This window comes from Pelodiscus sinensis, chromosome 10 (assembly GCF_049634645.1).
Source record: "Pelodiscus sinensis isolate JC-2024 chromosome 10, ASM4963464v1, whole genome shotgun sequence".
Lineage (NCBI taxonomy): Eukaryota > Metazoa > Chordata > Testudines > Trionychidae > Pelodiscus > Pelodiscus sinensis.
This window is the reverse complement of record NC_134720.1, coordinates 41,982,178-42,005,937: the sequence shown is the minus strand read 5'-3', so window position 1 is coordinate 42,005,937 and position 23,760 is coordinate 41,982,178. Positions and strand designations below refer to the sequence as shown.

Here is a 23,760-nt window from a genome sequence, read left to right as displayed (position 1 = left end):
AACCTCAAATGATTTATTTGCAATGTTTTATTGTTTTGAAGAGATGTTTTGCTTCTTTGCAAAAAAGTGAAATGCTAGAGTTGAGTATGATTGGCGATGATCAAAAAAAGCTATTTTTTCTCTTTAGGATTTAATGACAAACTGTCATCAACTCTTCTCTTATTACGGGACTGCAAATTCACCAAAGAAAGGACTGTATGTTTGCTATGTGTTTGTTCAGAGCCTAACACAATAGCGATACTGAGCTCTTGTTTCACACTTTTCAGTAGGAGATCTCAAAGCACTTCCCAGTCTAAGGTTTGGAGCCTCACAACTCTCCTGTGAAGTATGGAACTATTATCATACCCATTTTACAGATGGGGAAGTGAGGCACTGAGAGGGCTAAGTGATTTGCTCAGGATCACACAAGAAGTCTATCACAGAGCAAAGACTTGAACCTGGGTCTCCCAAGTTCTAAGTTAATACCTTCAACACTGGACCATAAATGATGCATGACTGGAACCCCTAGGCACTACCACAAGGCAAAATATTCTAATAATAAAATAATAATAAATAATAAATAATAATATTAATAATAATAATAATAAACACAATAATAAAACAATCTTAGATGCCCCAATTGATTTCTCTGTGGGTCAGCGTCCACTACCCAAAAAAAGGTTCCCTACCCCCAATGTACATACATCCAGGGGGAGCTGGAGTCAGCAGCCAACTCTAGTCTACAGGCAACCTGCTGCTAGGTCATCCCCTTCCCCTCAAATGACTATTAGAGAGGAGCTGTAATGGAGTATGGTATTGAAGCCCTTCTGTATAGTCATAGGACCTTCAATCCTTTTGCTACTTTAAAGAATGCCTCCTTAAAATCCTTTACCAACCCATGTTAAATGATCATAGTTTTCATGCCCTACAGAGCACCTGCACGGCACATCGGCCCCATAACGAGTAGCAACATTATAGCCTAACCCCCATTTCATTTTTCTCAAACTAAGCCCCCAACCCATTCTGAGGTTGGCAAAATTTCCCACAAACACACACACACACACACACACACACACACACATACACTGCCTTAGCCAAGCTGGTAGTGAGGGAAAACATTCCTTTCCAGCTCCCTAAGAAAGAGCAATTAGAATAATGCAGAGTTGCCAGGTGTCCAGTTTTGAACCGGACAGTCCAGTATTTGAGCTTTCTGTTCGGGAAACAAATTGAGAAAATATAAATGAGTATTTTCTAAATAAGATGTAATGTAGATTGTGGTGTAATGTCAAGTGTGTCCGGTATTTTTGTTGAAACCATCTGGCAATCCTAGATATTCACAGCAATCCATGACAAAATCAGGCATTTAGTTCCATGATAAGTACTTCTCCACACACTCCAGGAGAAAAATGGACTTTTCCTGCACCAGTGTGGACAAAAACAGCCATCACTCCTCTTCTGATCAGGTGGGGGACAGATGGACTGGTGATCCTATTATGGCTGGTACAAAGCAGCCATAGTAAGTCACACTCCATATCTCCTGCCATTTAAGGGCCCCCACACCTTTTCTGACAAGTCAGACAAGTGCCTCCACCACTTAATGTGTGATGAGCTCACTCTTGCATAATCAGCGCTTTCAAGCACAACTGCATTTTAAGTGATAGACAGAGTATACTGTACTTGGTTTTGGTTTTACTTGTTAAACAAATTACATTTAAAATGTTGATATAGCTAAAACATGCAAGACCAAATTTGCAATAATACATACAACACCCAGTTAAGTCAGCAATAAGCATTCATGCACATGCACAAATTCTTGATTTACTTATGTACATTAGGTATTGAGCGTGCACCCTCATTTCTGCACAAATATTATTAAACAGTTTGGCTGCATTCAGCATTCAGTTGCATGTACTGTTAGAAAAGGATGCTGCACATCATTTTACAACCCACTTTGAAGAACTCAAAATATTTTTGGTAGAGTTTACCCATTTCCACTTCCAATACATGAAAGAGGTGAAGGTGAGAACTTTGTTCAGCTATCCCTGACTTCCATCTGTTAGCTATGTTACCTTTCTAGCAATCCACATCCAATAATCCTGTGATTTTAGTTAGAGCACATTCATAAAAGAAATGGTTTACCATTGTTATTCTGCCACTTGATGTTAATGGCAAACTTGACATCTTAAATCACAGTCATTTCGCTATGATAGCCGAGGGGCTAAGCAATACTTTTAAAAATAGAGGCAAGTGCAGATTAGAGGAACTGTACCAAAGCAACATTTGCCAAAAAAAATGTGATACAAACATTCTTGAGCTAATGTGTTATAAAAGCAAATCACTCCATAAATTAGGTTTTATATATAAATTAATGTATAAATTAATTTGGGTATTGTGAAGTTAACAGCTGTAGTCTGATATATATTGTTTTTCTCCATGGAAATGTTAACACCATGAAGAATTTGCTTATGTCTCTGGATTAAAAGTACAGAATTTTACAGCTATATTTTAATTTTGACTAAGAAATAGTCTGTTTTCAAATTTGTGTAAAAGTGGATGGTCCTGAAAAATAAGCCCTCTGTATACTTAGAGCCAAGCAAGTACAGTGCAGTTTTTTCACACTGTTTAGCATCGCAACCTTCGTCAGCGATACTAATAAACGGGGCTTGACAAACAGTTTACCGCTGCTGGTAAACGGGGCGCGCGGCTGATATCTACTCACCACAGGCGAGTAGATTCTCTAGTTTGTCGAGCCCTGCTAATAAAAATGTACCCTTCACATGATATTATGTCCATTAAAATAAATAGGTCAATTCTCTGTACATCTGGCACCTGATGACTGAAACATTACCAAGTATGTGTGTGTTTTAAACTAGTCATGTCTGTACTGTGTATGAGATCCATCCTGCATGGTGCTGAGCAGTTTGATCTTTATCCAGTGAAGTATGTATGCATGCATGCAAGTGGCCCCACTGACTTAAACATTACTGTTTGCATGCTTAAGGTTTAGTATGCGATTAAGTATTTCGCTAGAGAGATGAGCTACTTGGTGGCAAACTGATTCAAATGCATCAGATCTGATACAAACTCCATCCTCTGTGGCTGTAGAGGATACCTAGTATTTTTCTTTGCACATAGTAAAGAAATTGTGATGGATACTTTACAGCCAAAAAAAGGAAAGGGGAGTGGGGCCACTCCAGATGCAGTGAAAGTGATGAATTGTTAGTTCTATGCATATGACTCATCAGTCCTACAATTTTTCAGGAGGGCCGGGGAGAGTGAAAAGTGCAGCACTGGTTCTGTTTGTTAAAGACAGGTGCCCTGCTGATTAAATCAAACAGTCAATGGATTTGTGCCCACTTACAGCAAGACTTTATTTGCCTCATAAATTATAAGGTTTTTGTCATTTATTAAATGACAGCAATCTGAAGCCTGGCAGAGTTTTTGAATAAGCATTGGATAAGCTCTGATAACTTATTGGACTTTCAAGATGGCCTTTTGATTTTTGACTCCACCAATCTAGCCAGTAATTCCAATCATAACAATACTCACTGAATAAACTAAACAACAACAACATCAACCACCAAACAAATCTTGCCCAGTATATGATACATCCAGCAGCTAATAAATGACTTTAAAACTGGTGGAGAGGGGGAGGGAGAAAAGACAGAAAATCAAAGCAAGATGTTCTCGATCTAGCATAGTTGAATAATTGCATGCACTAAATAGGTTGGTTTCAATTATGTTTCTCTGAAGGCAGTCCAAAAAGTACAAAAAGTTTACAAGTAAAGGCTTTCTCAGGGAGAATTTTACAGCAGTGAGTTAATGAGAGACTTTTGCTTCCCAAAACAAGGGAGGCCTAGTCATCTCTGAAAAGTTTCCAGTGGAAAGTAGAACTTATGTCATAGCCTGCTTCTGTAGGATAACCACAGTGGCTGATGAGCATGTGTCACAAGTCAGCTTTCTCTTAATGGGATCCTAATGATTATATATAACTCAAAGCATGAATTAAGTGCAACATGGTTTCCTTTGGAACAGTCACCGACGATTTCTGAGATTCCAACATCTTTCCTCAACCACCGTAAGCTGTGAGGTCATCCAATAGGACATGTGATTGAATCTGAGAGCTATACACTAAGGCTACGTCTAGACTGGCATGATTTTCCATTAAAAGTTTTCCATTAAAAGCATTTTCGGAACAGAGCGTCTAGATTGGCACAGACGCTTTTCTGCAAAAGCACTTTTTGCGGAAAAGCGTCCATGCCAATCTAGATGTGCTTTTCCGCAAAAAAAGCCCCGATCGCCATTTTCACGATTGGGGCTTTTTTGCGGAAAACAAATCTGGGCTGTCTACACTGGCCCTTTTGCGCAAAAGGACTTTTACCCAAACGGGAGCAGCATAACATTTCTGCAAGAACACTGACAATCTTACATGAGATCGTCAGTGCTTTTGCGGAAATTCAAGTGGCCAGTGTAGACAGCTGGCAAGTTTTTCCGGAAAAGCAGCTGATTTTGCGGAAAAACTGGCCAGTCTAGACACAGCCTAAGATTGTGTATGTAGCCATAATGTGGGTTTGTTGAAGAGGGACAAACAGAGCCAAGCACAACAGCAATTTCCACGTTCAGGTGAACATAGGCATTGCTTCTTTGCATGCCCCTTAGAAAGAAAATCCCCAAAGGAAACAGGAAGGAAGGAAGCCTTTTCCCAAACACCACAGTGACCCAAAATGCTATCTGTTCTCATTGGGGACCTTCCAAACAGAGCTGTACATCAGTGCAGGCACACCCCATAGGCCCTTTTGCATATAATGAAATCTAGCCCTTATATTTAACAATAAACCATCCGTGGTAATTCTGAGAAATAGGAGTTTCAGATTTCTCTTTCAGAGAATTCAGTCTCCCAGGTCAGTGGAATAGGAAATCACTGTTTCTCTCTGCCCATTTTCAATTACTTGCCTCTGCTAGCTTCCTTGTGCATGAGAACAAGCAGGTTGGCAAAGTTCTCCCTACAAATATTTTTCGCATAAAAATTGACCAATTTAAACAAACAATACATTGTATGAACTTCATGAATCCGCTGCATTTTATTGATATTTAATTGTCCGAAGTTACAATATTTGCTTGCCGTGGTGGGAAGCCCCACAGGGCCTGAGAAATATATTTGACAGTCCAAAGATGATCATCACTAATTTCCAAGCTTCCCTGTCATCCTTCAATGCTATTCAAAGCATTGCTATACATATTCAATGTAAAGCTGTTTGGATCAGATGAAAAAACTACACAGAAAAAAACATCCAATCTTAATAAATTGAAGGTTGGTGTTTTGTCCATTTCTGCACCCCTCCTTCCTACAGCCCAATCTGAACTGGTAACTGAAAGACACAGTTCTTGGGATTTCTGTCAGCAGTGAATATAATATCACAACTCCAAGTGCATTAGTAGGAAGGATTTCAGTACCTATTAAAAAAGTAGCAATTGTAGACCTATAGTCAACAAACAGGCAATGAGGAAGGGGCGGAATCTTCCAGAAGAGTCCATCACTCATGATCCCAACCTTCACCAGTAGTGTAATAATAAAATAATAACAATTCTCTCTTTGACTGGGCTAATTGTTCATTGCTCTCAACTCACTTTATAGGCAGGTATTGTTATCCCATTGTATGAGCAGGGAAATCAACGCATAGCAGTGGAAGGTGTTTTGCCAAAGGTAACAGAGTAAGTGAAAAGAACCCAGGTGTTTTGACTCCCACTCTAGAGCATTACCCACTGAGGAATACTGCTTTCCAGTAGAATGCTCTTCTGCCATACTGGTATTTGGAAGCCCCTAGAATTTACATGTTGGGTAAATGCATGAATACGGTTATTGGCATCCTCTTGTGGGTATCTAAAGGCAGAGTGCAACTCTTAAGTAGACATTGGCAAAAACCTTAGGATGTAACATTTTATACTTAATGTTACTGAATGATGAAGTTCATGAACTTATAACTATTTTTTCTCAAAAAATGCAAATTTGTCAAAACTGAAGTAGTTCATGAAATACAGTCAAGATCAAATTTCTCTCAAAGTGTTGGAATAATTTTGAAAATTGTCAATTAAATACTGACAAATTCAAAATAAAAATTCCTCTGGTTTTCTGGTTCACAAATACCCTTTTCTGTATAATCTAAGTAGATTGTGAAAGAAGGTTTTAAAGAAAAAAAGGTCACTCAAAATTATTATTATTTTGGTTCATTAATATTTTTGTAATTCTGACTTTGTACTAGAGACAGGAAAAAAAAACAAATTCTTGAAAAAGTTTCTGCAACAGACAAACCATTTCTCTCCTTGCTTTAGTCAATCATTGGATGGCTAGAGCACTTCACAATTAAACTGCTTTTAAATTCGAGACTCATAAGTTTTTAGGGAAAACTTTACCAAATGGTAAACTGATACCGAAGGATATATGTCAGAGGGAAGGGGGCAGATCTGAAAGCAGGCTGAGACAGTGATGTTCTACTTTGTCTATCTGAAAGATAGCATATGTGACCCTTCAGCATGCAGGATTTTAGCTTAGGAAACTTTAAATTCAAAATTGCTGCTTTCCTGAAGTTTTCATTGACGTGCTGAGAAATTTCATTTTGAGGACAAAGGCTCAGTCCTGGGACTTCGAGGCCTAGATAGGCCGTCAATGGAATCTGAAGGGTTTGAAACACTGGGTAGGCCCAGAAGTTGGTGTGAATCCTAAAATGACTTAAGTTCACCAAAGTATATTAGGCCCAAGAAGGAAAAACATCCTGATCTAAAGTTCAGAGAAATCCATGGAAAAAGCCTCCCTCTAACCTTCAACCAGCTTTGGATCACATCCCAGACTCTCTATTCCTAATAGATTCAAGGGAGAGAGAAGCAGAATGGAAAACAACTCCATGAGGATCACATATCTGATTGTTTGTTACATGAATGTGTTTATCTTAAGTGGACAGTGGAAGTAGCACATTGTCTTAAAACTCATTGCCATTTGGGAGACTCTCTCAGGCACAGAGAAGGCATGTTAGATTTCATACAGTAGACTCTGTAGATCCACGGAAGTTCATTCCCTTCCTCTCATAAAGCAGAGGGGACTATAAAATCAAACTATCACACTAGGCCTCCATTCTCTGCTGAGATCTTCACAAGTGGACTGTTACACTCACATAGAAGCTCCCTTGTATAAATGGTTCTTCACACTGATGAAGCAGTTCAATCATGTGCTGCCAGCTACAGATTAAGAGCATTAGGTCAGACCAGGAAGAGGTCTCACGAGTGAAAATATACCTTGGATAAATTAGAATTTATCCTTGCTTGGATTTTGGTGAAAATATGACTATCAGACTCCATGCAAATTAAATAGGGCTACAAATGGTTAGAAGCCAGTATGTTCCTGGGTAGCTTGGCAGGTCCTTAAGTTAAAGGTTACTATACAACCTGCAGAACCACTAGAGCTGGAAAATGGAGAAAGTGAAAAAATGCTACTGAGAAACACATTCCACAATTACATTAATGGGGATATGGGAGGAACCAGAAAAGTTTAGTGCACTTCTGCTTTCTTTATAATGTCATGGTTTTAATTTACCTCATTTATATTAACGCATAGTGGATTGCACAACTATTAGCATGATGGAAACTTACACTAATTCTCACTAAATCTACCTCTAATTATTATGATTAATGAGAAGTTGATCATCTTGGACCAGTTTAACAACCTAGAGCAATTGGAACTGAGTAAAAGAGACGTTGCTTAGTAAATTAGGTCTTCAGTCTCTTTTATTTAATGAAAACATAAGCAGTCCACTCAGCAATAGTACCTCTTAATTCACTATAATCATTCATTTACATATATTTGCATAGATTAGGTCTCCTCCAGCTATGTATTTACCTGAAATTAATTTACTTCAAAACTTCATTATAACTTAGCCCTATGATTAGTTTAATACTGTAGTAATATTCTATCCTGGAGTTGGATAATAACTGTAAATCAGCTGCTTTTTCATTCCGTAGCTCCTGAGCACATGCATGGTACTATTATCTATAAGTATCACTGCCAGTTAGATACACTGGCTACCACCCATTTTATAGAATACCATCTCAGTTTGATACATTATTGCTGGTGTGCTAAAACCACTACTGATCATGCTCTCCAATAAGGTCTCATCAACATCTTGTATTTCCCACCCATCAGTCTGCACCATCTGTCTTTTGTCTTAAATTTACACTGTAAACTCATTGTAAACTCCTGGAGGCATGCACCATCTTTTTTATTGTGTGTGTGCACAGTGCCTAGCACAAGAGGGTCCTGATGCATGATTGGGGCTTTTGGGCACTACAACAAGACAAATAATAAAATCTAACTTCCACTCATTTAAAAAGGTCACTGTCAACTTCAAATGTAGATTGAGGATGTTCCCTCATCCTCCCCACACCTGTTTTTAAATCACTTTAAATAGTTTCAGGGGCTATACCATATCTGTTGTTTGTGTGATGGGACGTGTACACCTCACAAAAGACTATAGGGGCTAAGGTTAACACCCAGGTAGGTCAATTAATTCCACAGACTGCACTCAGTGGGGGAGCCAGAGAACAGGAAACTAATGGCAAACAGGTTACTCCCTGGGAGGAGAGAGAAAGGTTTTGGAGCAGGTACATCAAGAGTGAGAAGGGGAACCAGATGTTGTGCGAAGCAGTCCAGGGACACAGAAGAGAAGCCAATAACTATTAAGCTCAGGATTCCTGGAGTGGAACCTGCAAAAGAGGAAGACTGCATGGGGAAGACTGCCTAGGACTTCTAGGGAGAAGGGACTTTGCTACCCCAGAAGTGGGGAACACCGAGTGATCCATACAGAACACTGAGTCACAAAGAGCATGTCGCAGGTCCTGGAGTGTGAGGAGCTGCAGACCAGAGAGTGAGAGTGAGGGCATTCAAACCATGAACGGGGCTGTCAGCCTCTAGAGCTAATCCTCCAGATGACCAGGAAGAGGTATCAATGCATTGGTGTATTGTGCACCTGGCTGACAGTTTGATAATCCCATTTTTTATACAATGTTTTTCTTCCAAAATGCAGGAGAATCGAAAAACCAACTGTGGGAGAAGTGAAAATAACTGTACACAAATTGCGGTCCAAAACACAAAGGAAACTTGAAACAAAAACAGGTTTATTGTGTTATCAAATTTCAGTTACCGTAACCATAGGCTTTACTTATAACTACAGCTGGACAAAAAAAATTGCAACAACAAAATGATTAATTAATGTGTATCCATTACACTGAATTGTTTTGGGTGAAGAAAAAAGTTAAATCTAAAATTCAAAACTTTTTGATTTCTCAGTTTGATATTACTTTTATATAATCATAGAAGAATAGGGCCCAGAGACAGAATAAGTGTATGCAGATGCTTGTCTTAGGCCACTAAGGGGAAGACTGATGCTTCTGCAATAAATCTTCCAGAATTCTATTTAGTGGCTGTAATAAAGTCCCACTAAATCGAATCCAGAGGGTGCTCCCATTGGTGCCGGTATTCTTGTTCCTTACAAGGAGTAAGGAAAGCTGACAGGAGTGGATAAGGCTAGGACTTTAACAAAGAGTTCAAAAAAGAGCTAGATAGCCATTCATGGACATAACCTCCATGAATCTATTAGCCAGGTGGGTACGAATGGTGTCCCCAGCCTCTGTTTGTCTAGAAATGGGTGACAGGGGCGGGATCACATGAGGATTACCTGTTGTGTTCCCTACCTCTGGAGCATCTAACATTGGCCACTGTCAGCAGACAGGATACTGGGATAGATGGACTGTTGGTCTGACCCAGTATGGCCGTTCTTACGCTCTTATGTTCTTATGAGTGTTTGCTCCTGTGACCTCCGGCTGTGGAGACCTTGTGGAAACTCAAAGTAAGGTACATCGACTCCTGCTAAATGATTAACATAGCTGAAGTTTGTATCTTAATTTGACCTTCCAGGTAAGTATAGACAGGGACTTAGCAATCTCCAAGAAAATAAACTTCACAGTCTCTCTAGGTCAGGGATGGGCAAATTCCATCCGCAGGCCGGATCTGGACCATAGGGTTAGTCCCTAATGGACCCCCACCTCCATGTTTACCTGTGCCTCAGCAAGCACTGGAGGATTGCCACTCTGGTTGGCCGCGAATTAGCTATCGTGGCCAATGCGAGTGGAGGAAAGCAGCATCTCGATCAATGATGCTTCCTGCCACTTGCATTGGCCGCGAATGGCAATTCGGGGACAACCAGAGCTGCGATCCTCCAATGCTTCCTGAGACGTAGGTAAACATGGAGATGGGGGCCCATTAGGGACTAACCCAGTGGACCGGATCCACTAACCCTGCGGGCTGCCATTTTTGCATTTAACTGTTTTTACTTAGAAAGTCTTTCCTAAACTGAATCTTACTTAAAAGATTAAGTAATTTTTTCATATTCTCCTTTGATTTTATTAAATAAGTCTATAAAAACTGAAAACAGTCTAAGTTGAAATGAAACATTTGACTTACTCTGTTTTTTAAAAACTTTTTGTTCAAGTTTTCATTCCTGAAATTATTTGTATTTTATTTGCTTTTTTGGAACTGCCTGCAAATGAAAATAAAATCAATTAAATAAATAAATAAATACATCCATTATTCACCCATTTCTATTAGTAACACTATGGACACATTTTCCACATGATGCGTTTTAAACATTAAAGTCCCTTTAATTAGAGATGAGGAATTTTTATTAAGTTTAGAGACAGGCCTGAGCTAACAAGTTCAACTCCAAAATTAGACCCAAAATTTCAAGATACTCAACAGTGTTTAAATCCAGGATTAAAGAAGGATAAGGACAACTGCCAAGGTTGGATCCAGAGGCAGACATCCATCCAAAGAGGATTCTGCACTTCTGTTAAGACACATCACTAGTTAAAATATGAATTTCCCTTTTCCTTATCTCCCTCAAATAAAGTCACTCATCTCTAGAAACTAGTCAAGAGGTCATTAAGTTTTAGGAATATTTGGAGGAAAGGAACAGTTTACCAATTGATACAGAAGGTTCTATATAAGTGACCTACCCTCATCTCTATTTACAATTCACCAGTCTGTGTATCATTGCCAGTGTTATCAGTAATTACATAATTTTCCTTTATACCATCGCTAAATATATTGACCAGCCCTGGGCTGAGAAATGATCCCTTCAGCACTTGACTGATCCCATCCTGTTGAGGAGTCCCCATTAACAACTAGCTTTTGAGATCTATCACTCAGCCACTGGAAATCCATTTAATATGTTCTTTATTGATTTTTAATACATCAAATAAGACTTTTCTGACAGTATTGAAACAAACAGCCATAAAGGTTCTATTTCAAAACATGGATCAAAAGTCAAGGAACAGGCAGCAATAACTGAAAGCTACTGGCTGAGAAAAAACTTGCTTCTACTTGACGGTTTCATTTATAAGCTGTAAATTATATACCAGGTCTAAACAAGTTTGAGTACTGTACTTCTCTCACATTTGAGCTAAGAACATTCATTCTTTGGGATGTGTGATTCACAGGGGGAGCACAGATTAAAAGAGAAAGTTGGTAGCTAAACAGCAGGGTGGAGAGCTTTAGAGGTCATCAGAAGCAAAATGTTCTTGAAGTAGAAGAACCAACCTAGAATTCTCACATCAGTCAAGAAGCATCCTGCAGACAACTGCCTTAGCTTTTTAGACCTGGGGGCTGATCTATGGGGCAATTCTTTATTTAGCATTTGCATATTCGCCAAGCTAAGCAACAGTGTTCTTAATGGCCAAGTAGAACTCTCTGAACCCACCCCTGAATTTGGTTAGAGGTCACTAACTGAATTTGGTTAGAGGTCAGCAATGTGTATCATTGTATGATCTGCGCCATCACTGAAACTTGGAGCATCTTGAAGACTCTATTGGTTGGCTAAACAGAGCCTTGATCACAGAGGTGACCTGATGAAAGAGGTGTAACTGGAGTGCTAAAGAGGTCATTGAGCAAGGACAAACTTGGCTTGGCATGGACTTTCTCAAGCAAGTTGTCAACTGCAATTTCCCTCCAGATGTAAGAAGGAATAAAGTTGGAACTGGTCCTGCCTAGAGCAGGGGGCTGAACTTGATGACCTTCTGAGGTCTCTTCCAGTTCTATGATTCTATGATTCTATGAAAGTGGCTCAGAACTGGAAGGCATGGAAAATGTGATGACCAGATAGTTCTTGTGAGGATGTGCACTGTTGAATTTAACGTCAACAAGGTTGGTGTCTGCTGATCAGCTCCATACTGGCGGACAGTACTGAGCTATTTGAGTACGAGTTGACAAGGGCTGAAGTCTTTAGGGTTGAAGCATCCATTTGCTGCTATCGTGCTCAGTTGGCTTCCATGTTTGGCTTCCCTGCCCGGGCTCTCTGTTTCTTCCATTCCCCCCTCCTGCCATGCCAAGGTCCCACATTCTCCCCACATACCAGCAGCTCTGTGTGCATTGACTTTCCCATACTCTCTGTGTTCCCATTATTTTTCAATCTCCCTCTGCACCAGGTGTTCATGGTGGCTCTCAGTACATGTACACCCCATACCAGGGTATCCCAGAGCAAGGTTCATGTGCACTGAAGTAACTTGCTGTCTGGCACAACCTGAAGGCTGGGTACGGGATTGCTGCTGCTTCTCCTCAGTCACCCCCTGCTGGCTCTTCTTGGCTTTTCCCTCCAGCCACATCACTTAAAAGTTCAATGCTCTTCTAGGGTACTGAAGTCCAGCTGTAACTGGACTCCTGAAAATCCCTATGCCTGCCTTCCCCAGACCAGCAGCAAAACCTATAGAACTCAACAAATCACTCTTCTTTCTGGAGTTGCAGATCCCACAGCTCCTCTGTGGCACCCCCCAGTAGAACTCAGAATCACAACCAACCTGAAGCCTCTTTCCCCATCTCTAGGCTTGGCCCCTCACTACTCTTGGGCTCCTCTTCAACTTTCTGCTCCTTTTAGAGAACAGTGGCTGCAGGACTGCTTCCCTTGCACTTGGTACTTTGTTCCAGGGCCCACCACAGATGTCAGCTCCACTCCGACTTGATTTTCCAGCCAAAGGTTAACTCATCTCAACTGCTCCCCTCCAGAACCTGCTCCTAATGCTGGGCTTCTTCCTTTTTTTAGTCCTATCCCAACACAGGTGTGGCAGGACAGAGCTAATTAAACAAGACTAGCTAGCCCTAGATCTCTAGGCCCTTAAAGGGGCAGGCTATTATGTTGTGAACTCTCAGTCTCCCCCTGCCCCTCAGCCAATCCCAGATGCTCCCTAGGACCCATATTTTTAGCTCTCCCCCTTGCTAGGATTTGTGTGTGCCATACTTCCAACCTTCCCCAGCCCAGGTTCTCCCAATATCCCCCAATGAGGGCTTCTGTTTGCACCATTTCCAACATCCTCTGAGCAAGGGTCCCACCTTCCCTCCCACACCAGGGGTTGGGTGCACATTCTTACTATCCTCGCCCTTCCCACGTGCTCCTCAGTTCCCTCCCCTACTATTCTTCTTCTTTCTGCCTGAGTGTTAATGCACTCAGGATGTCAACACGTCAAACTCAATTGAGAGGATGAGAGGGGCATTATTGTGTGGGAAGGCGTTAAAGGATGCCATCAACAAGTTTGATCTACAAATAGTGGCAAAGGTGCCTGAAGGTGTAGTTGTGCTAAAGAACTGCCTAGGGCTTCATATGCTCCCTGTTGTCCCACTTTTGGCTGACCAGTTGCCCCCAAACTGAATAGTGTTTCACACACTGATGTTGAGGACAACCCCTGACATTTTAGAATTAACTGAATACAAAGTTCTTAAGTTATCATGTTGCAGACAGACAAACGGAGAAATGCTATCAAGCATAAGGCCTTCACAAGCTTAGCCAGCCATCAGGGGTATGTGATGATGCAAAATTAAGACAAAATATCAGAAACTTGTTTAGATGAGGTGTCCTTGAAAGAGAGTCTCTCTGATGCCAGCAGCCTCTTGCTGTTTACTCCTTTTCAAAAACAGCACATATAAGAATCCTAATTCAGATATCTTTGGCACCTTACAGCAAGAAGTGCAATGTACAAACAAGGAAATAGCATAAAGGCCCTTCTCTGTTAGTTGGGTCGCTTTTCTGTTTTAGTTCTCTGTCCATAATTACGGGGAATTGAAGAAATATACACTTTACTGCTAGAAGACATGAAATAAGTTCATGCTGGGTCTTATTTCTTTGTGTGAATAGAAAAGATGCATCTACCCTGTGCTTTTGAAATTGTCCCTAGGAAATTTGCACTGATGGCACCAAAGCTTTATTGACACAAAGGAGAGACAGTGCACGGGGTTCCAGCAGACCAGGGAGACGGGGAGCAAAGCCTCGGAGGACGCCCGCAGCGGGACAGCCGCGGCACGCCTGGGCTGTCCTGCTGCGGGCGTCCTCCGCGGCTTTGCTCCGCGTCTCCCTGGTCTGACCAGCAGACCAGGGAGACGGGGAGCAGCTTTTCTCACCCCGGAGGACGCGAGTGGCGGGACCACGGCTCATCTGGGCGTCCCGCCGCTCCCATCCTCCGGGGCGAGAAAAGCCCCATTCATAACTGCGGATACGACGTAAGTCGGATCCGTGTAACTCAGGGACTGCCTGTAGTACAGTACTAGAAAGGGAGAACTTTTAGTGCACTAACAAATCAGAGAATAACCACCAAGAAATCTAGTCTCTAGGAAATCTAAAAAGAAATGTTATGGTGTACAGAGTGTGTTCCTGCCAATTCATGTGAGGTTCATGTTACAAGACTGGATCTGGGCCTTTTCTATATAGAGGTATCCTATTTTGCTAAATAACTCACATCTGCTTTTCATAGACCTTTAACTTACAAAGGCTTCCCTCAAAAACAGAACACTTCCTCAAGAAACCCAGTTATTAAACAAGCAGTAAGTGAATATGATACAGTAAAATAAAAAGTAAACCTAGTCCTGAGGCACCTCAGGAAATTATAAAAATAGCTACTTATCTAGGGAAGTAAGTTCATACACTGAATGAAGATGGAGGTTTTCCCTTATGTGTTGTTAGATGAACGTAGCCATCTTTTTCTCCAAAGCGTATCTCCCAACATCACCTGTAACTTGGTGAACCCTCAGCTAAACTACTGTTACATATCTGTGGCCCTGTTATATATTATTTGGAAATAAACGTAGAATTATTTTTATAAGGCATGTGATTTCCTCATAAATATTCTGTAAGACATTTATTCTCATAGAATCACTTTGGATCAAGACAACGTAATACTATGAAGTGTCTTAAAATGTAATAAACAAACAAACAAACAAACAAATAAATAAATAAATAAAAGACCTCCAAAAGATGTAGCAAGATTCATTATTATTGGTGAATGGCAAAGAAATATTCAGCTAACAAAGCACTTGATCTGGCTGAACTTCCAGAAAGACTTCATTATAGGGGACACAAATTTTTATAAAATACATTGTATCTATGCCAAAAAAAAAATGGACACCAAATGTCATTTCCTAAACTTCTAGTTGAAAATTAATATTTCTGTTTAAATGTAAAGGTAGTTGAAAAGATTCAGCTACACCTTAGTCATGTCATCAATTTAAATGATTCTTGAATTACTTGCCTACGTCCAGTTCATATGGGAAACACTTCTCATTTGCTAAGATTATATTTTTAATTAACTCTTTAAGGTCTGGTCTATAATAGATCAGGCAGGTCGGCTTATGGTTCGCAACTCCAGCTATGCAAAATGTGTAGCTCGAGTTGGTTTACCTTAAGCTGAGCCATAGCAGCCTCCACATAGTGGGAAGCTGACAGGAGTACATAATCTTGTCAACTTCCCTTACTCCTCTCTGAAGGAGTAACAGACGCCAGAGGGGGGCTCAGCATTGGATTTAGGGCTCTATAATAGAACCGAAATCGAACACTAGAAGATCAACCTTCTTATAAATATAGAACTGCCCTAAAAGTTCCCAACTCTTAGGTCTACCTACACTTGTAGCAAGGACGCAGCCTATCCCCAACAAACACAACCCATTATGAAAATCTAAACTAGCAACATCAGAAGGTCAAGTGCAGTGTTTGAATATTTTATTCAGTTAATTTCCTTATTCTTAAAAATATTACCTTTGGCTGTACAGTTACTGAAGTTTAGAAACTATAATAGCAACGCTTATGCACTTTTAATGTGACTAACATGATAAAAGAAGAAAAGTGTCATTTATAATGCAATAGACATATTCCCACAGTGTGCATGACTCTTCTTTCTCCATTACCAGGTCCCAATCAGTTAATCAGCATCTTATAATAGAGGCAGCAAATTTGGCACTACAGCTAGTGACACTTGATTTCCACACATAAATGTGCAAAAGGTTTCCACACATAAATGTGACCAACAATCCAGTTAGAGCCTGAGATTATGATCTTTTCAGGATTGATCATCCTTACTTGCTTTGCCAACTCAGAACAAGTACCAAATTGTCTCCTTCAGCTTCCCCATATGAAGTAACAACAATTTAACAAAAGAGGCACACTGAATTTCTAATAGCGAACTGGCATTTTGACAACATTTGATTTCATATATGAATGAGCATTTGCTGCATCATGTACTGAGAATAGTTACTTGGTTATCCTGCCAGATACTGAGTGCCTCTTAGTGGTTCTGAGTGCCTTTAAACTCCCACCGACTCCAGTGTATATTGAGGAAACACCGGAGGTGAACATAGGAAAAGCCATACTAGTTCAGACCAAAGGTCCAGACCAGTATGCTGTCTTTCAACATTGACCAAAGCTAAATACCTCATAGGGAATAAACAGATAGATTAACCATCAAGTGATTCATTCTCTGTCATGGATTCTCAGCTTGCAGCAAACAAAGGCTAGAGATACTATCTTTGCCCATCCTAGCTAATAACCACCTTCCATGAATGTATCTATTTGTTTTTTGAATCCAGCTAAAGTCTTTGTTTCTCACAATATCATTCGGCAAAGAGTTTGGTATGTTGACTGTGCGTCGTGTGAAGAAATACTTCCTTTTATTTGTATTGAACCTGCTGCCTAATGATTTCATTTGGTAACCCCTGGCTCTTGTGTTCTGACAAGGAGTAAATAATATTTATTTACTTTTGCAACACCAGTGAATATATTACAGCTATCAGGCCCATAAATGGATGAATATTACTTTTTTTAAAAACACACTCACAGCAGCTATGTGGAGAAGTTACTTTGAAGAACATGCTGCTCTAGAGCAGGGGTGGGCAATAATTTTTGAAGGGGGGCACTTGAAGAATTTGGAAAGTGGTTGAGGGCTGCACTCTTCTGTGAAGAGGTGCAGGTCTGGTATGGAGGTTGGGTGCAGAAAGGAGCTTGGGGTAAGAGAGGGAATTTGGGTGAAGGATGCAGTTGTAATGTGAGGCACTGGACTGGGATGCAGGGGGATGGACAATGACCTAGAGCAGAGAACTAGCGTAGAGGAGGAGATGCAGGGATTTGGGTTGTGAGCCAGGGCAGGAGGGGACTGTGACTGGGGCAGGAGACTGGGGTTCCAGATCTGGGAGGGGGTATGGGTGCAGGAGGAGGGCAGAGGGCTTGGGCATATGGAGTAGAAGGGCAGGAGTGGGGGGAGTGAGGGACAGAGGATTGGGGAAGGGAGGGGCTGGGGGTGCAAGAGGTAGGCTCTGGCCAGGAGACTACCAGCCAGCAGCCTGTTCCTGAATCAGCCTCCCTCCTGCCCGGCTCCTGCACAGGCGGCAGCCATGTGCTCTAAGATTAACTAGGAGCCCCTTGTGCTTTGTAGCTGCCTGTTGTTGAACCAGGCAGCTCCAATTGGACAATTTCTAGCCAGTAGCCGTCCAATGGAATTGTGCTGGGGGCGGGAGCAACTCCTAAAACATTCCCCTTCCCCTCTGGGCTCAGTTTTTAAAGTGAAACTGCCCCATAGCTGCGTTTCTGAGTGGTGTGTAGATGTGGTGAGGGAAGCGGAAAGCCTGCCTGGGGCTCCCTGCAGCATCCGTGGGCCAGATCCATGACTTGGCGGGCCAGATTTGGCCTGCAGGCCATATTATGCCCAGGCCTGCTCTAGAGGAATGGAGATTGGTCCCTGCTAACAATGGGCTGGAAAATACATTACAAAATTTTAAGAAAAATATCAAGCTAGCCATGTCTCTGACGTTCTAAGGAGGAATGTCTGAGAGTTTTAATGACCTGCAAGTAACTTGACTGTTATATTAGGAAATCTGCAGGAATTCTACGGTCTAGCATACACACTACAGTGAAAATTCAGGAGACTAGTGTATTTGGAAGAAGGGGAGAGAGGCAACTCCCCAAAAACAAATCCAGATTTCCTAGAAGAGAGATTCATCAACCAATATGGCTAACAAATAGGTAATGAAACCCTTCAAGTATCAGATTTACAGGACTATTTCACATTACACCAATCTTCGAGGAGTAGTAAGTGTGAACATACATACTGCACGTAGCATATGACACTGATCTGCAAAATAATTATGAATTCTCTGTAAATGAAAACAGAATGTAAGCAATGTCATTAACTAATATCACATTCCCTATATTCATTGAATTTTTGTAATAATTCTATAACCTGCTGCTTGTCTTCCTTGGTACATTTTCTACATTCTTCCTGAACTATAGGGAACAGAGATGCACACAATATTAAAGCATGGCCACACTAAGACTACAGTATGTAATATGCCAATTATCTTCATAGCATTACGATTTTTTTACAAGTATGCACACACATCCCTTTATTAGCAAGAATGCTACATTGTGAGTTCATAATAATTTACCTTCCATTATCACCCCTTGGTAGGAATAGAAACCAAGCTTTCTTAAATGATACCATTGCCCAGTTTGTCTATGTTCTGTTTAGCATCCTTTCCCTAGGACTGTGCAGAATCTCTAGTTCGTCACCAGATTATATAATTTGCAGGAAACATATAACATTACTACATCTCTGATAAAGAGTACATGGCTGTCAACCAGGTGATATTTTGCTATGAAATAGTGGCGTAGCCAAGATGGGAGAAGTGGATGGGCCCTGACTTCAGGTGGGTGGGCAATGATGGGGCTTCTTTCTCCTCTCCGCTCCCTCCCCCCCAGCCGGCCACAGAGAAGGAAGGGCTAGCTACAGTAGCTAGAGGCCTCGCCCAGCATGCACGGCTTGCCCCTCTCTGGCCTGCAGGGAGTTCCTGCTGTGGAGGTGCATTGGGGGCTTGTCCCACTAGGGCCACCTGCTTCTCGCAACAGGGCACTGGGGCTTACCCTGCTTACAAGCCCCAAACTCCATGCCCTTGCAGGAATGCTGGACAATTGGAGCAGGGCTAGCCCTTAACTCTTTTCTCTAGGTCCACTGTAGCAACAGGCGGAGAGGGTCAAGCCCCCATCACCGGACAAGAGCAGAACCAGGACTGGGGGTAGGTGGGCCTGGATCCTAAATGGATGGGCTATGGCATCTCAGGCCCACCTGTGGCTATGCCCCTGCTATGAAAACAGACTGTTCTGAGTCACCCAGAGTAGGAGTAGGAACAACGATTCATAGTACAAGGAGTACTGTAATATAAATTGACAAGAAGGTTGAAATGTGCTCCTTAGTCAACAATTGCTGGAAGTTTGGTCCCCCACCATCACCCTGGTTTTACAAGAGCTATAACCCAACAAATACAATAAAACTTCTGAAGATAGAGCTGAACTTTTGTTTTTAAGACAGACGGACGCTTAAAAATTGATCTGCACCTCTTCAGGAAAGGAGTGAAGACATTATATTTGTTTTTTGAATAAGCCATGTTGAAATAATGTGACAGAAAAAGTTCTATCCTCAGTCTGCAGTTGACCCCTTTTCTTTGTGCCAGAAGTGGGAGATTCTCTGTGCAAGCGCAGCTGGGCTTGCTAGGATTAATAGTGAAGGAAAAGATGATTGTTCAGAAAACTCATGATATATTCTGCCTACTTATCTTATACAAAGATGTGTAAATATAAGGAGCTCTAGCCAGGAAACATGTATTATTTAAAAGCAAACCCAACAGAATTCAGGGGAAAAAATTCAAGGAAACAGCATTCAGCCTTATTACCCAAGTCTATTTTCATTAATAAAATAGAAGCATGAAGAAAATAATGAACAATGAGTACCACATTCTGTCTTATATCTGTCCTTGAAAGAGATTAGCGCCGTCTAGGGAACAAAAGGAAAGCTATATTTTATAATCCAGTTATTCCTTACCTTGATCAGTATTTAAAGAAGGAACTGCTATTCTTAGAGAAAGGTTATATTCAGATTACTCCTATAAATTTTGTCGAAGAAAAACCATAAAACAGCAATCTTAAACTTTGCTTTTCCACTAGGCCCTGTAAATTTTCTTTTGCAGTGGCTGAGTTCAATCTGACTAATATTTAATTGTGTGCAGCAAGAAGGATGCTTGCTGAGCATAAAGCTATCCTACACATCAGCAAAGGACGCTAATACTGTTTGATGCTGACTTTAACCTGTAAGCTGATCAAAATAACTGCAATATAAAGAGCATAAAATATATGAAATCTCTGTGACAAAGAAAATATGCTCTTGACCTTCTTTGTGATACATGTACTACCACGTAAGTCATAATGTTACTATTCTGTGCATCTACCAATTATCCCCTCTAAGCACTCATATAGATCAAGCAGATTACAGGACTGTGGTCAGAGGTGAGGATTTAGGTGAGCAATGGTTCTAGTGCCAATAGCCAAATTATATTTTTCATTGTGACTAACGATGTCTCATTTCATTAATCATTTCAGTAAGTCACCTGTGTGCTTGATTGGAAAGGAGACATGTGTCTGTATGCTATAGGCCGCAGAAAAGTATCCTAAAAGAGAGCTTTCATGCAAGAAAAGAAAACATGCGGATTCTCATAGGTCTCAGACTTCAATATCACTTTCACAGGTGGAAACACTACATAACTGAGAGACAATGGAAATTCTTGGAATTTACATCAGCATAAACAAGTCAAAATATGGCCCCAACGCTCCATTTTCATAATGCAATAAGGCATGTTCTGTTGTTGGTGCCTCCCCTTTATTTTCATATTAACACTGGTATTACGCTTCCAGCAAAACTATGGTTTTTTATTTGGTGTGTTATTTACTGAATACAGCCACACTGAGAATGACATTTTCTCATTCATCATGTAACTGTCCTAAAATACACGACAAGGCGATTTTCTCAAGAGCTTTTGGTAATGTCTCTATTTGTACCTGCTACCAATCAAAAGCCTCTCTGAGCTAGGCACTTGCCTCCTACAAAAGACATAAATGGCCCTTGTAAATGAAACAGTTGATTCACCATTCTTTTAAAAACTGTACTTCCCAACCCTGTTCTATATTTAGCTTTAGTCTGCCCAGTGACTCAAAGGTGAGAGCTATTTTAAACAAACTCAGGACTACACTATAATTAGTATAAGTTCCATTATATTCTATGCTCATGGCTCTTTGATCTATATTATCTCAGCTGCTAGCCTTTCAGTCTCCAGAATAAATCAGTTGGATTCTAATCTCAACCTCCCACATCTAATTCATGCATCACAACTCTCAGATACATGGTCATAGTGTAACAGACTTTGGATCCTACACAGCAAAGATCAGGCTGAGTCCCACCTGAATCCTAGCTTACAAGTTTGCAATAGATAATATTTAAGATTGCTGCTTTGAGTTTCTAAACCATTAGAAATCTACAGAAAAAAACATTCTAATTATTCCGATCAGCTACATGTAAAATATCTGCATGTCTCAAGAGGCCATTTTTCTTTCCCTCAAGTAAAGTGAGACCGGCCAAGCTAGTTTGTCAGGAGTACTAAATCTTTCTTTGCACTTTTATTTTTAGACAACTTTTTGTTCTATTTTATCTATCTAGGTTCATCTATTACTCCCATTACTGCAGTAATTGAACAACACCTTATGCCCCTTTGTGAGTTCCACTTTGGCAGGAAAACCCAAGGAGATGTGCCTGCTAATACTGATATGCTGCGAACAGACTAGAAGACATTAAACCCAAATACAAAGCATCGCCTTCTCACTGCTTCATATTTCACAAACACAAATCCCACCTCCTTTAACCTTACACTGCTACATAACCTCAGGACTGATTTTGAAAATGTAACTTCTTATTATCAAGCAGGGTAAAAAAGAACCCTAAACAATTGGTGAAAATGGAAAACCGCTAAGCGATCTAGGTCCCTGTGTGTCTCTTGCTTTGTAAATCACTTCCCCTTCCCACCCCAATTTCAGTTAATTAATTATAACAACTGCCAGTTATGTAACATTGCATTTCTAGACACTGTTTTTACAAAGTGAACAAATCCACTTTCATACTATCCATATATGGGGCAGTAATATAACAAATGGAAAACAAGCACTCTAACAAATGTATACACTAAGCCATTACTGCTAAGCTATCCTCATTATCAATCAAATGAATACACTGGTCAAACTCATACGGCCCATGATACATTCGTGCACCTCAAGAAAAGCTGTAAGAAATGTAATTAGGGGTCTGAATTTCAAATAAAGGCAGACTGCTTTCTCTCCTATTGGTTTCCCAAAATTCAAAGCTTTGTTGTAATTTTTAATCAACAAATACTGTTAACTAGGACCTGTTCTAGGTCAGACTGAATCATCACAATCGTCCTTTCTGGCCAAAGTATCTAAGAATGAATGAATTTCTTTTTCTTCAGTATGCCCAAAACAGCACATTCTCTCTAACTGAATAAACTTAAAACATAATAGTCTTGCAGCACCTTACAGATGAACAAAAATGTAGATGGTATCATGAACATAACCCACTCCTTCAGATGAATGGAGTTAATTAAATATCAGAGAACGAGAGGATATGGGGAGGAAGAGAGACAGATAGACAAACCACTAACATGAAACAAATTATTTCAAGCAACAACACAGCACTCACATCATACTCACCCTGGAACCTACCCTGGCAATCAGCTCTGATGCCAATTCTGTCCTGTGACATCATCACAGGACCTAACCACATAAGCCACCACATCAGAGGCTCATATAACTGCACATTCACCAATGTGATCTATGCCATTGAATGCTAGCAATGCCCCTCTGCCACGTACATTGGCCAAACTGACCAGTCTCTATGAGAAAGGATTAATGGACAAAAATCAAATATTTGAAACGGTAACACACAGAAACCTGTTGGGGAACATTTTATCTTGCCCGGACTAACAGATCTAAAGGTGACAGTATTATTACAAGGCAATTTCAAACACCAGCTGGAGAGAGACGCTGAAGAACTTGATTACATTTACAAGTTTGATACCTACAATCGAGGGTTAAACAAAGACCTAAAGTCGGGGTGGGGAAGAGGTGGCTAGCGAGCCAAATCTGGCCCGCCAATCCTCCGGATGCAGCCTGCACCCGCCTCGCTACCACCCTTGCTACACAACAGATGCAGCCACTTTCAACAACAGGCTGCTAGTTGCTATGCAGTCTGGGCAGGGAGGAGAAAGCTGTCCCCACTGCCTAGCAAAATCCCCAAGCTACCACTGGCCAGTTTCCAGCCAATAGGAGCTGAAATTTTTTGCTAAAAGCAGGGCAGTGAATGTAGATTCCTCACTCTCCCCTCCCTCCCTGTGCTGGAGCAGAGCTATGTGGAGCAGACCACAGGCAGGGAGTCTGCAGAGCTGCTGGCTGGGAGCTGCCTAAGCAGGCACCTTCCAGCCAGAGACTGCCTCTGACACCTCACCTTCCCTTTCTCCCCACAACTATCTGCCACAGGCCACCACCC

At 41.0% G+C, this 23,760-nt stretch overlaps 1 protein-coding gene across 16 annotated transcripts in view; it reads right to left on the bottom strand.

Moving 5' to 3' along the window:
* The window catches only part of NAALADL2 (N-acetylated alpha-linked acidic dipeptidase like 2), a 978,641-nt gene that overhangs the window by 622,695 nt on the left and 332,186 nt on the right, over positions 1 to 23,760 (bottom strand). The window lies entirely within an intron of this gene.